This window comes from Schistocerca cancellata, chromosome 3, assembly GCF_023864275.1.
Source record: "Schistocerca cancellata isolate TAMUIC-IGC-003103 chromosome 3, iqSchCanc2.1, whole genome shotgun sequence".
Lineage (NCBI taxonomy): Eukaryota > Metazoa > Arthropoda > Insecta > Orthoptera > Acrididae > Schistocerca > Schistocerca cancellata.
In genome coordinates this window covers 906179011-906193922 of record NC_064628.1, presented here as the reverse complement: position 1 = coordinate 906193922, position 14912 = coordinate 906179011, and positions in this window count along the sequence as shown.

Sequence of the window (14912 nt, the reverse complement as noted above, 5' to 3'; positions counted from 1 at the left end):
TTCCATCGAACCTCAGTACACTCCGCAAAAGCACTCCTGCATCCTCCCCGACAAGGGTTTAGTGCCAATCACAAGACTCTACAAGCTTCATGTCTCTCCTCTAACTTATCTGCTCTACCTGAAACGTCCACTTTGAACATTTATACAGGACTGTGCTTAAACTGACACAAAATATTTTTTTAGCGCAACGCAATCTGACTTTCAGATAGGAATGGCCCTGACTAACATTAACCTGTACCTTTCACAAATCACTTACCTCACAAAAATCTTCGTTACTCAAGCTACTGCAATACAGCGGGCGCCACTACTGCCAGCTAAATAAAAGACTCAAACTACTGAAGGCACTAACTACTGACAGGCATAGTTAGCAAATGAAAGATTTTGATAGAGAACAAACAATGTATTTACCTTAATAATCATAATATATATAGCAGTTCATGTCATCCAGTCTTACAAATTACAAAACTCCGCCATCTCTCTCCCCACATCCACCACTGCTGGCGGCTCACCTCCAACTGCGCAACGCTACGCGCTGTTCACATCCAGCTGCCGCTGCCGAACACTACAATGGCAGACAACAATGCAAACTAGCCACAGACTGCACACAGCACAGCCAGCGATTTTCATACAGAACGCTATGTAACGTTGCCAATAAGAAAACATAAACAGCCTATTTACATACCCATCAGTCAGTCCTCATCAAAGTTAACTGTATTGTTCTCTTTTCAGGAGAAGCAACCAATCCCTGACTCGCAGATTCCTGTCCAGAGAGGAGAAGAACACACGCACCTGACTTGTGCATGTCGGCCGCTTTAGGAAGTGTGTTTCGAGTTTCCACATAGCTCTAAAGTGAACAACACATTTATCACAGAGATCATTGTCTGGATGGGCTGAACATTACAACGTGTCTGACCAGGGACCTCGCCTAAACTAAGACAAGGCAATAGATCATTTCAGACCCGCTGTAATTGTTGTGTTCCTTCTAAAATTTTTTTCGAAGGCCTGAGGCTTCCCAAAACACTCTTCAGGTAGAGGGACGACATTAACTGACAGCTCCCTAAATAGCATCTGGTCCAGAGTGAACACGGAAACTCACGAATATTTATGGCTGCCATCCCTGTTCACATAAAGGGTTTACGACATTGTGGAAATGCGTTGGTTGGGTGAGCTAGATTTCTCTAGCACCTCTGTCCCTGCTGTGGCTAGAGGTGCCTAACAGGTAGGTCCAAGTAGGCAGTTTTTTCCACCTATTCAGCCTAACACATTTTGCGAGAAATTCTTGGGACCAGCATTCTGTCCCTGCTGTTTAGAGGTGTTCCTTTCTCTAAAAGAAGCCCCAAACATCAACTGCAAGATCTACTGTAAAATGACCAAACTGCCTGTTTGTTCAAATGGCTCTGAGCACTATGGGACTTAACTGCATTGGCCATCAGTCCCCTAGAACTTAGAACTACGTAAACCTAACTAACCTAAGGACATCACACACATCCATGCCCGAGGCAGGATTCGAACCTGCGACCGTAGCAGTCGCGCGGTTCCGGATTGAGCGCCTAGAACCGCTAGACCACCGCGGCCGGCTGCCTGCTTGTTCTCAACTTTAGATAATACTACACGAAGGAGAACCACCGTAAACATCCCACGTGATTTAACAATGCACAAGCTCTCACCAGTGCTTGTTTACGCTGTTAATTTCCTGTCGTCTCACAAAAACGATGTATTAGGTGTAAAATCGACATTAAAGAGTAGCCTTGAATATGGGAATCAGTGAGAGAGTGACTCGTCCTCTCTCAGTCTTGTGAAGAGGGGCATTGTCTTACAGAAACGAGATTCCTTTTCTCACCTTTCCTCGACGTTTGGAGACTAAGTGTTGCTACAATTTGTGAAGAAGTTCAACAACATACCATTTTGCAATGATGGTTCTACCATTTTTAAATAGTCAATAAGTAGGATTTTTATCTCAAATGGCAATGGTGACTTACTTGTCAGTTGATCTTTGTGTTTATAACTTCTTTGGAACAAGATGTGGGGTGTGTCCAGATGATATTTTATTTCTTACAGAAGCTCTTTAAAGGACCACTACAAAAAGTTACAGGTCTTTGACAGAATGAGGGAATACCAGCTTAAAATATGGCCCAAAAAGTGCGAATTTCTACGGACCAAAGTGATGTATTCAGGGAATGATATTTTTAGGACACAAGGTAATAAATAACAGGGCAGAACCATATGAAAGAAACGTGAAAAAAGTGAAAAATTTTCCGGTTCACATGTCCACAAGAGATTTGATGGGGCACCTAGCACTTACCAGATATTACCGCCATTTTATTCTGAAGTTTAGTAAAATTGCCAGCCCTTTACACTGGTTTTTGAAGGCCAAAGTACTATGTGAATGGGGGGCTCTGCAACAAGCAGTGTTCAAAAAACCTTTTATTGTAACCACAGATGCCCGTGGGAAAGCATTAGGAATAGTGCTATCACTAGGAAAAAAAAACATATGCGTCTTCATTCATTATACCGTTCGTTGGTCTCTGGATGATACGTGTATAGCCACATCTCATTCATGCTGATGAAATGACGCAAAACTCCCACGGAATCCCAGCGAAATTTGACCAAAACGGACTGCGAAGCCGTCACTTGTTCACGCTTTTGGTCTGCATTGAGATATTTGGGAACCCATCTGGCTCAGAGCTTTCTCATGTCCAAGGATTCATCAGCACCCTCTCGTACAGCAAGAAGAACAAATGGCATACTAACAGACGTTAGGGAATGTACAAAAGTGAGTCACCTGATCCCTTCGAAACGGCTGATACACTTGCTTACTGAAAACGGATTGTGGATTTTCTCTGCTCATGGACTGGGTGCTGTGTTTTCCTTGTCATACTTTCCGTATCATTACCGACTTGCAAGTTGCGCAGTGTGGTGTTGACAGAAATAAGGCTTGAACCCGGCAGCCGAATTTCCCCCGACGGCGCCTCCAGACCAATAATGCCACGCGACCATTTCATTTAATTTTTCCACATGACCGCTGTGATTGTTGAGGAAGTGGAACAGTTGATTTAGTGCGTCGATAAATGGCCGTCAGGTTGTTAACCTGAGATTTTTTTTTTTATGTTTCCCACACGTGTAGACAGCTACCAGCAACTTTTTTGTGGAGGCCTTACAAATAAAGTGTACTTAGTTATTTAATAAATAATAAATCTGTTCACAGACGCATACAGGCAGAGAAATTACAAACCTGAGGACAACAATCACGGGTCGACTATGTGACCATTCGACAAGTCAGAAAAATTAATATGCAGATTTCCACGATAATATCAATTGTCGACAATATTTTAGCCCCGCCAATACGTTGCCTAAGTACAGGACCTTCGGATGGTGACGTCAAGGTAGTTTCAATACCCGCCAATCATACGAGATGTGGCTATAAAGTAACGGGACTGATACAGTTGCAGAGAAAGTGCTGTGCCGGCTAGTGTGGGAGTCAGCAGCTACACAAACAAGGAAGGAGAGAAGTTGCTATGGCAGGTGGCAGGAATCCAAAATCATCTGTACAAACGACTTTCTAATTAATACAAAACTTTATTTCCAATAAGGGAAGAAACAAGACTTAACTTCCTGTGCTTCGTGCGCCTCCTACGTACAAGTACTTTACTCTTTATTACTACTCGCAGAACATAGGCTACGTAACGTCTTCCTCTTATTCGGTACTAATGCTCTAGTAGTCTGCGACCGAACTAAGGACGAACAGCGATGGGCAGCTGGTTAAATCACCATTGACAGGCGGCACTGAACTCTGTCTTCCTAGAGGTGTGGCGCTGCCCGCTCTTCCCATTTGAGCGCGGGTCAGCTTGATGCCGATTCGTGGCGCTGCGCTGGTCGGTGTGCAGCCCGTGCTTTAGGTCTGCACAGTAAGTACCCACGCGTCAAACATGAACGATCAATAGCTCTGAAACGTGAAGTCTTGTCAGTCGAATGAGGTATGTCTGGTGTCTGTAGATAAATCAGTGTGGTCGTCGCATTCGTTTGTGTAACACCTGTTACTTTGTTTTGCCGGAAAATTGGTAAGTGTAATAATGCAGCAAGGAACTGTCGTGAATTTTCACATGAAACTTGGAAAAACTGCAACTGAAAGCTGTTTTCTACTAAAAGAAGTGATTGCCGAAGAGTGTTAACCATGTACGAGAGTTTTGGAGTGGTTCAAGCGTTTCCAAGAGTGCCGAGAAGACGTTGAAGGGGAGTCACGCCTGGGACGCCCTTCAGCATTAAAAATGGATGAAAATATCGAAAAAATACTCAATCTGACTCGATCTGACCGTGGACTGAGTATTCGATCGATTGCTGAAACAGTAGAAATTGACAGATAATTTGTAAGGCAACTTTTACTTAAGCAGTTTAACATGAGAGAAGTGTATGCGAAACTGGTGCTGTAAATTCTCAAGATCGAACAAAAAGGAGATCGTGAAAATGTTTATACTGACGTTTTGAAAACCATTGAAAATGTTAATAATTTGTTTTGAAAGAGTGATAACGTCTGATAGATCTTGCATTTTCACTTATGATCCAGGAATTAAGCCGCAAGCCATGCACTGGAACGGCCAACTTCACTCGCAGCGAAAAACACTAGAATGAGCAAAGCAAGGTTCAAAGCGATGATAATCGTTTTTTCTATATTCATGGAATTTTGTTTCTTCGCTGTATTTCTGAAGTTCATAAAATTTATCAACGTTACTGCCTTGAGGTTCTTGCTCAACTCCGCGAGAAAATAAGACAAAACGACCTGGAAGTGTGGAGAAACAAGTCATGGATGCTGCATCAAGACAAGGCGCCGGCTCATGCTGCTCTGTCTGTTAAGAGGTTTCTAGCGAAGTGCAGCATCCCAGGGCTAGAACACCAACCTTATTCGCTTGACCTAGCGCCATGTGACTTTTATCTATTCCCCAAGATCAAATCTGCATTGAAAGGAACAATATTTCAGTCAGCTGAAACAATGAAGAAAAGGTGGCGCGCGTCATTAAGGGGCTCCGGAAAGGCTCAAAATCATGAAAAGTTCAATTTTTACTTTTTTGCGTTTTCTGAATCTGCAGACTATTACCTTTTAATAGATACATAATTTATTCAATTCCGAAGACTACAACTATTTTTAAATTTTTTTTGAAATGTGTTCTGCATGGGCGTGACCCACTGTGGCGCTGTTAAACTGCTGTCAAATGGTGTTATTATTAACGTCCGTGTTCATCAGGTACATTTTAGTGATGTGAGATAAAGTATGTGTTGTGGCTAACCTGTGATGGTTCAATATATATCACTGGTGTGATTGTCGATTGTTTCATGTTTATTTACTCTATCGTTATCTCGAAAATATTCGTAATTAAATCTGTTTCTTGAGTCTCTGTTTTGTTGAAGTATAATAATGAGTAAAAGTAAAGTTATTAGAAATCCTCTGAAGGCTTTTAAGAAAAGGAGAAATGTTGGAAAGCCAAAGGTATGTGTTATTACTGTAAATAATAACATTCTAACATGGTACGAGCGATGCTTGCTTTAGACAAGGAACGCCTTCGGGCTGCAGAAAGGGCTGTAAAGAGTCTAGAAATACATGCAAGAGTAAACAGGAGGAGGAACAAGAGGAAGCTGGAGGAGGAGTTTGCAGAGGATGAAGATAATCCATCCTATGGACCTGGAATGCACTAAAAAGTTAGTCCAATCTTTGTCGCTCGATTCCCAAAACATTTATTTTCTCATACTAATTACATGTTTTCTAAGGATCTTCCAAACATATTTGTTTCAAACTTTCAGAAAATGTTACACAGTACCTTCTGCATAATTTAACACAGCCTTTTTCCAAAAAACTGTATATTTTTGAATATATAAATAAAAAATTGCAAAAAAATGTTGTGAATTTTCATTACAATTGAAAAAAAATCATCTTTAATAACTGAACTAAAATTTTGTAAAATCCCTGTGTTAAGTTGTAGCCCATATTCCAATAAATAATCTGTAAAAAGTTCAACTTCCTACCTCAAATACTTTGTGATGAAAGATGTAATTTATAAGCGTTATTTTAACATTGCAAGTATAGGGCGTTCCGGAGCCCCTTAAAGAGCTCTCAGAGGAAGACTTCCAGAACCGTTTCCATCAAAGGAAAATTTGGATGGAGCGTCGTGTAGAGGAGGGGAGTATATCGAAAGTGACAACAACTAAATATGTAAGTTTGTGAGATAAAATGTTTTACAGCATAAGTCCCGTTATTTTATAGGCAAACCTCGTATTGTTTAAGAAACTCGTAAGTAAGTCATCTAGGAAAAGAGTCGGCTTGGCAATCGTGCTGTCATGTAGGATGACTTCTTTTTTTTTTTTAATTGTGAAGTGCGCAACTGGGTGCCACTGCACAATGGCCAATCTAAGAGCCAGGTCACACCCCCAAGTCAGCGCAGCCTACCAGCGAAAGTTGACTACAGGAACTGCTTTCGACTGGTAGAGACACTCTACTGCGTCTCTGCCGTGACATTCTCTTCAGGCCCAGCTCTGAAACAGTTTCTCCGTCAGTACAGTTTGGCTTGTAGCTCGTTCCTGAGCATTAGCGCGGAAGTTTGCACCCTGTCTTTCCTCAAAATGTCCGCGCCTCCATTACTTTCGAGTCAGTTGTGCATAGAGCCATAACGGTAAGAAACCAGTCGCAACTATCGCGATCGCCAGAGTCACTCACGCCCTCACTCTGCTCAGCAAACTGACAGCAGACCGCATATTGGCGCCGTTGCGACATAGTTTCCGAACATGATGCCTTCACTTTCGAATCTCGTTTCTCTCACGGTCAACAACATTTCCTATATTTCTCTAAAAGTGATTTCCCACGTTTTTACTTGTCAGGACTAAGTTCTGGACAGTATGCAGAATTAGTTGTCTCATCGTGTACTCCTTTCAGTTACGTCCTCTCTTGTACCTCAGCACTTCTTTCTACGCATGGTCCACTGATCGAGCTGTGTTGCTTGGCAGTGACACACCCTGCCAAAGATACTTTTGTCCTTAAGTTTTTCACACCAGTTTGTATTCCAGTGACTGTGGGCACGTCCAAACACGACAGCTGTTTTCTGCCATTCCGCCGCGTCTCCACGTGGAGCCACCTAACTGCACTGACACCATGCAGTTGAAAGGCACGTAAACACAACTTGACTACCATGGCTTAACATCAGTAGTGGCGATCACATGACCGTACGGTACGAGTTCTGCACTAGGGCCCTTGACAAAATATCGATTAATCGATCTATTGATATTTATTCCGAAAGTATCGCCACATATTGGCGACATACTTTTGAGCGATATATAGATATCAAAATAGCAATATTGAGTGCCGATATTTTTATTTTATATTTTTTTCACAGATTTCGGTAAATATTTGAAGTTGTTCTTTTGAAATTGTAGTAGAACGTAATTTTACTTTCACTGTGCGAAGGAGCGTTATTAGTTTTCGAGCTTTCATCACGTCCACCGGGTTCCCGGGTTCGATTCCCGGCGGGGTCAGGGATTTTCTCTGCCCCGTGATGACTGGGTGTTGTGTGGTGTCCTTAGGTTAGTTACGTTTAAGTAGTTCTAAGTTCTAGGGGACTGATGAGCATAGGTGTTAAGTCCCATAGTGCTCAGAGCCAGCCATCACGTCCAGTCTTTGTCTCTGAGTGTGTGAAGGAAGTATAGGTGCCACAAAAGAAGGAGTCGGTTTGCACTGGGGAGTGGCGGTGTCAATGGAGTAAGAATATTTACGATGTGAAGAAATTACACAACAGTTGCGTCAAAAAAGAATTTTTATCGCAAGTAGTGTGGCATTTCTTCACATCGTCATGCTTCGAAAACATTTTCTGAAAATGATAAACAAAAAAAAAATGACAAGTTTGGACTTTTCGTAATCGGGTCTCGGAGCTACCAAAAAAAGTGCGATGTTTACCTTCACCACGCAACTGACACTAGAACTGCTAGGTCGCTGGCGTTGAGAGAAATGAAAAAAAAAAAAAAAAAAAAAAACAGGGAAGACGACATGAACTGTTCCGTATAAATCCGATACATGACGAAACCGAATGACAGAGTCACTTATATAGAGTGTTTCCGTAAGAGCGTGCAAAAATGTAACAGCGCACAGAAATGCTCCACTGAAAGGATTGAAGTAGGTGACCAGGGGTCAGAGAAGCCAGCTTGAGGAGGTATGGAAGTAAACTTGTCTACTGCTTTGTCTAGAATTACTGTTTTCCATCTTAGGTACAAGTAACAATCGAACAAGTTTACATATAGTGCAGCCGGCCGTTGTGACCGAGCGGTTCTAGGCGCTTCAGTCCGGAACCGTGCTGCTGTAGCGGACGCAGGTTCGAATTCTGCCTCGGGCATAGATGTGTGTGACGTCCTTAAGTTAGTTAGGTTTATGTAATTGTATGTCTGCAGGATTGATGACCTCCCATAGTGCTTAGAACCATTTGAACCACTTTTTACATGTAGTGTGCTGTTTATTTACACGTGCATCCTGTATTTCCTACAAGGAAACAGGGAGGAGGAGCCTGATTACCACGAAGTTGTGATGCACGTTTTGTTTACTTTGCTCGTTCATCAGGTGGGTCTATTGTATCGTAGTCCGCCCCAGTAGCTGAGTGGTCAGCGTGACGGATTGCCGTCCTCCGGGCCCGGGTTCGATTCCCGGCTGGGTCGGAGATTTTCTCCGCTCAGGGACTGGGTGTTGTGTTGTGTTCATCATCATTTCATCCCCTTCCGGCGTGCAGGTCGCCCAATGTGGCGCCGAATGTAATAAGACCTGCGCCAAGGCGGCCGGACCTGCCCCGCGAGGGGCCTCCCGGCCAATGACGCCAAACGCTCATCATCATCATTGTATCGTATAGGCACGATACAATACGATGGTGCAGTACCGTACAGTATTTCCGGGTCGAGGGATATGAAGGAGAGCTCCTATTCCATGCCCTGCGAGGTCACCTGACCTGGTTCGAATCCTCCCTCGGGCGTGGATGTGTGTGATGTCCTTAGGTTTGGGGATTGATATGTTAAGTCGCATAATGCTTAGAGCCATTTGAACCATTTTTGTCACCTGACCTGAATCCACTTGATTATTTCCTATGGGGATATCTATATGTATGAGACCCCAGTGTATACAGAGGTGGAATTAGTTACCAGAATTGTAGCTGCTTGTGATATGATTCGAAAGACACCAGCGATATTTGCTAGTGTGCGTCAGAATCTTGTTCGTCAATGTCATGTTTGCAGTGAGGCTGATGGAAGTCAGATTCAGCACAAATTTGTAAGATACAGTACAAATAGTACATTCACCGTGCCATTGACTGTATTTGCACTAAACTAATGTAAATTTAAAAATTGAGAGTTATGTAATTTCATTCCTATTATCTCCTTAGGCCGCGCGGGATTAGCCGAGCGATCTCAGGCGCTGCATTCATGGCCTGTGCGGCTGGTCCCGGCGGAGGTTCGAGTCCTCCTTTAGGCATGGGTATGTGTGTTTGTCCTTAGGATAATTTAGGTTAAGTAGTGTGTAAACTTAGGGACTGATGACCTTAGCAGTTAAGTCCCATAAGATTTCACACACATTTGAATATTTTTTTATCTCCTTAGGCGAACTTCTCCGACCCTAGATTCACTACCTCAAAAATTGTTAAGTGGAGCATCCTCTATGTCCTGTTAAATTTTTGCACGCCCTTACAGGAACACCCTGTGCGCAGTTACCACTGTTGGCAAACTCGTTATCACCGAGTGTGGACGGGTACCGTTTCCCTTTCACTTCTCTCTCTAAAAGGGATAGGCAGGCTGCTTGATGTACAGAATATGTAATTATAAATCAATACTTAAATATACAACTCTAAAGCCAGTAGTATATTGACAACGTGCAGTCGATATCTTTATTGGCCAGTATGTCGATATTTTTTCTGCCTATACAGCGATATATCGAGAGCCGGTACTGATATTTTTTAAATATCAATAAATGACATTCCCGATATTTTTAAAAATATCGCAGTCCTGTTCTGCGTCATCTACAGCGCCCGACACGACCAGTCGAGGTTACAGCAGTGAGAATGGATAACGTAAATACATCACTGGCCATTAAAACTGTTAAACCACGAAGATGACGTGCTACAGACGCGAAATTTAACCGACAGGAAGAAGATGCTGTGATATGCAGATCATTAGATTTTCAGAGCATTCACACTAGGTTGGCGCCGGTTGCGACGCCTACAACGTGCTGACATGAGCGAAGTGTCCAACCGGTTTGACATACACAAACAGCAGTTGACCGGCGTTGCCTGGTGAAACATTGTTGCGAGGCCTCGAGCAAGGACGACAAATGCGTACCATCACGTTTCCGACTTTGATAAAGGTCGGACTGTAGCCTATTGCGATTGCGGTTTATCCTATCGCGACACTGCTGCTCGCGTTGGTCGAGATCCAATGACTGTTAGGAAAATATGGAATCGGTGGGTTCTGGAGGGTAATACGGAACGCCGTGATGGATCCCAACGGCCTCGTATCACTAGCAGTCGAGATGACAGGCATCTTATCCGCTTGGCTGTAACGGATCGTGCAGCCACGTCTCGATCCCTAAGTCAACAGATGGGGACGTTTGCAAGACAACAACCATCTGCACGAACAGTTCGACGACGTTTGCAGCAGCATGGACTATCAACTCGCAGACCGTGGCTGCGGTTCCCTTGACGCTGCATCACAGGAGCTCCTGCGATGGTGTACTCAACGACGAACCTGGATGCACGAACGGCAAAACGTCATTTTTTCGGATGAATCCAGATTCTGTATACAGCATCATGACGGTCGCATCCGTGTTTGGCGACATAGCGGTGAACGCACAGCGGAAGCGTGTATTCGTCATCGCCATACTGGCGTATCACCAGGCGTGACGGTATGGGGTGCCATTGGTTACACGTCTCGGTCACCTCTTGTTCGCACTGACGGCACTTTGAACAGTGGACGTTACATTTCAGATGTGTTACGACCCTGCGAAACCCTACATTTCAGCAGGATAATGCACGACCGCATGTTGCAGGTCCTGTACGGGCCTTTCGGGATACAGAAAATGTTCGACTGCTGCCCTGGCCAGCACATTCTCCAGATCTCTCACGAATTGGAAACCTGTGGTCAATGGTGGCCGAGCAATTGGCTCGTCACAATACGCCAGTCACTACTCTTGATGAACTGTGGTATCATGTTGAAGTTCCGTGGGCAGCTGTACCTGTACATTCCATCCAAGCTCTGTTTGACTCAATGCCCAGGCGTATCAAAAATGGTTCAAATTGCTCTGAGCACCATGGGACTCAACTGCTGAGGTCATTAGTCCCCTAGAACTTAGAACTAGTTAAACCTAACTAACCTAAGGACATCACAAACATCCATGCCCGAGGCAGGATTCGAACCTGCGGCCGTAGCGGTCCTGCGATTCCAGACTGCAGCGCCTTTAACCGCACGGCCACTTCGGCCGGCGCCCAGGCGTATCAAGGCCGTTATTATGGCCAGAGGTGGTTGTTCTGGGTACTGATTTCTCAGGATCTATGCACCTTTTGCTTGCTGTAGCAATTTTAATGGCCAGTAGTGTCCATTTGCCGTTCAATGGCTCGAAGTGACAGGAGCACAACGTGCACCGGAGCGCCGCCGCCCCGGCGATCGTCGCCTACCTATCGGCTGCACGTGATCGTCGGCCGGCTATCGCCCTCCAGTGATCTTTGGCAATTGGCCGGCTACAGGCTGCAAGGACGCGTGCCACGGCGGATCCGGGCGCTTCGCCGGCCCAGATGTGTGGCGTGCGGGCACAATGCGGCGGCGACATACGGCGCCCTGGCACACAGCAGCACCACCAGCTGCAGTTTGAATGCGGCCGGCGGCACCGGTCGAGCAGTCGCACGTGTGTGTGCGCCGTGGCAGCCGGCCGCCGAGCCGTCCATCTGTCCCGGCTGCATATTTCCGTTAATGCCATGCACTGTTGTTCGAGGGCGGAAATATTAACGGCTGCCTTCCTCCACCGCCGCAACCCCTGCTTCGGTACTCGCCACCGCTGCCTGGCCCCGCGGCCTTTCCTAGGCGACGCCCTTCGATTTGTTCTTTGACAAAGACCTGGACGTCGAATGGTCAATCGCACACCATTTTGGACGGAATTAGAAACAAAACCCTCACAACTCCATGTAGGTATTAACAGTTGGTGTACAAATAATAAACTGTCTGTAGCAGCCATCAAGACAGTGCACTGTTATTAAAGGGCATTCTTAAGGGGTTGTTGTTGTTGTTGTTGTTGTGGTCTTCAGTCGTGAGACTGGTTTGATGCAGCGCTACATGCTACTCTATCCTGTGCAAGCTGCTTCATCTCCCAGTACTTACTGCACCCTACATCATTCTGAACCTGCTTAGTGTATTCATCTCTTGGTCTCCCTCTACGATTTTTACCCTCCACGCTGCCCTCCAATACTAAATTGGTGATCCCTTGATGTCTCAGAACGTGTCCTACCAACCGGTCCCTTCTTCTTGTCAAGTTGTGCCACAAACTCCTCTTCTCCCCAATTCTATTCAACACCTCCTCATTAGTTATGTGATCTACCCATCTAATATTCAGCATTCTTCAGTAGCACCACATTTCGAGAACTTCTATTCTCTTCTTGTCCAAACTATTTATCGTCCATGTTTCACTTCCATACACGGCTGCACTCCATAGAAATACTTTAAGAAACGAATTCCTTACACTTAAATCAATACTCGATGTTAACAAATTTCTCTTGTTCAGAAACGCTTTCCTTGCCATTGCCAGTCTAATCTACTTCGACCATCATCAGTTATTTTGCTCCCCAAATAGCAAAACTCCTTTACTACTTTAACAGTCTCATTTCCTAATCTAATTCCCTCAGCATCACCCGACTTGATTCGACTATATTCCATTATCCTCGTTTTGCTTTTGTTGATGTTCATCTTATATCCTGCTTTCAAGACACTGTCCATTCCGTTCAACTGCTCTTCCAAGTCCTTTGCTGCCTCAGATAGAATTACAATGTCATCGGCGAACCTCGAAGTTTTTATTTCTTCTTCATGGATTTTAATACCTATTCCGAATTTTTCTTTTGTTTCCTTTACTGCTTCCTCAATATACAGATTGAATAACATCGTGTAGAGGCTACAACCCTGTCTCAGTACCTTCCCACAAATAGCCTTTCGCTCCCTCTATTTTTACCCCGCCACCTTTAGAATTTGAAAGAGAGTATTCCAGTGAACATTGTCAAAAGCTTTCTCTAAGTCTACAAATGCTAGAAACGTAGGTTTGCCTTTCCTTAATCTATTTTCTAAGATAAGTCGTAGGGTCAGTATTGCTTCACGTGGTCCAACATTTCTACGGAATCCAAACTTATCTTCACCGAGGTCGGCTTCTACGAGTTTTTCCATTCGTCTGTAAAGAATTCGAGTTAGTATTTTGCAGCCGTGACTTATTAAACTGATAGTTCGGTAATTTTCACATCTGTCAACACCTGCTTTCTTTGGGATTGGAATTATGATATGCTTCTATGAGGGTATTTCGCCTGTGTCATACATCTTGCTCAGCAGGTGGTAGAGTTTTGACAGGACTGGCTCTCCCAAGGCCGTCAGTAGTTCCAATTTAATGTTGTCTACTCCCGGGGCCTTGTTTCGACTCAGGTCTTTCAGTGCTCTGTCAAACTCTTCACGCAGTATCGTATCTCCAATTTCATCTTCATCTACATCCTTCTCCATTTCCATAATATTGTCCTCAAGTACATCGCCCTTGTATAGACCCTCTATATACTCCTTCCACCGCTCTGATTTCCCTTCTTTGCTTAGAACTGGGTTCCATCTGAGCTCTTCATATTCATACAAGTGGCTCTCGTTTCTCCAAAAGTCTCTTTAGTTTTCCTGCAGGCAGTATCTATCTTACCCCTAGTGACGTAAGCCTCTACATCCTTACATTTGTCCTCTAGCCATCCCTGCTTAACTATTTTTCACATCCTATCGATCTCACTTTTGAGACGTTTGTATTCCTTTTTGGTTGCTTCATTTACTGCGTTTTTATATTTTCTCCTTAAATCAATTAAATTCAGTATTTCTTCTGTTACCCAAGGGTTTCTACTAGCCCTCCTCTTTTTACCTACTTGATCTTCTGCTGCCTTAACTACTTCATCCCTCAGAGCTACCCATTCTTCTTCTACTGTATTTCTTTCCCCCATTCCTGTCAATTGTTCCCTTATGCTATCCCTGAAACTCTGTACAACCTCTGGCTCTTTCAGTTTACCCAGGTCCCATCTCCTTAAATTCCCACCTTTTTGCAGTTTCTTCAGTTTTAATCTACAGTTCATAACCAATAGATTGTGGTCAGAGTCCACATCTGCCCCTGGAAATTTCTTACAATTTAAAACCTGGTTTCTAAATCTCTGTCTTACCATTATATAATCTATCTGATCCTTCTAGTCTCTCCAGGATTCTTCCATGTATACAACCTTCTTTTATGATTTTTGAACCAAGTGCTAGCTATGATTAAGTTATGCTCTGTGCAAAATTCTACCAGACGGCTTCCTCTTTCATTTCTTGCCCCCAATCTATATTCACCTGCTATGTTTCCTTCTCTCCCTTTTCCTACTCTCGAATTCCAGTCACCCATGACTTTTAAATTTTCTTCACTACCTGAATAATTTCTTTTATCTCATCACACATTTCATCAATTTCTTCATCATCTCCAGGGCTTGTTGGCATATAAACTTGTACTACTGTAGTAGACATGGGCTTCATGTCTATCTTGGCCACAATAATGCGTCCACTATGCTGTTTGTAGTAGCTTACTCTTAAGGGGATGCGGTGGCATAAATCATGAAAAGAGAATCATAAATTTATTTTATTTGCTTATTTGGAAGTAAATGTAAATGAGATCA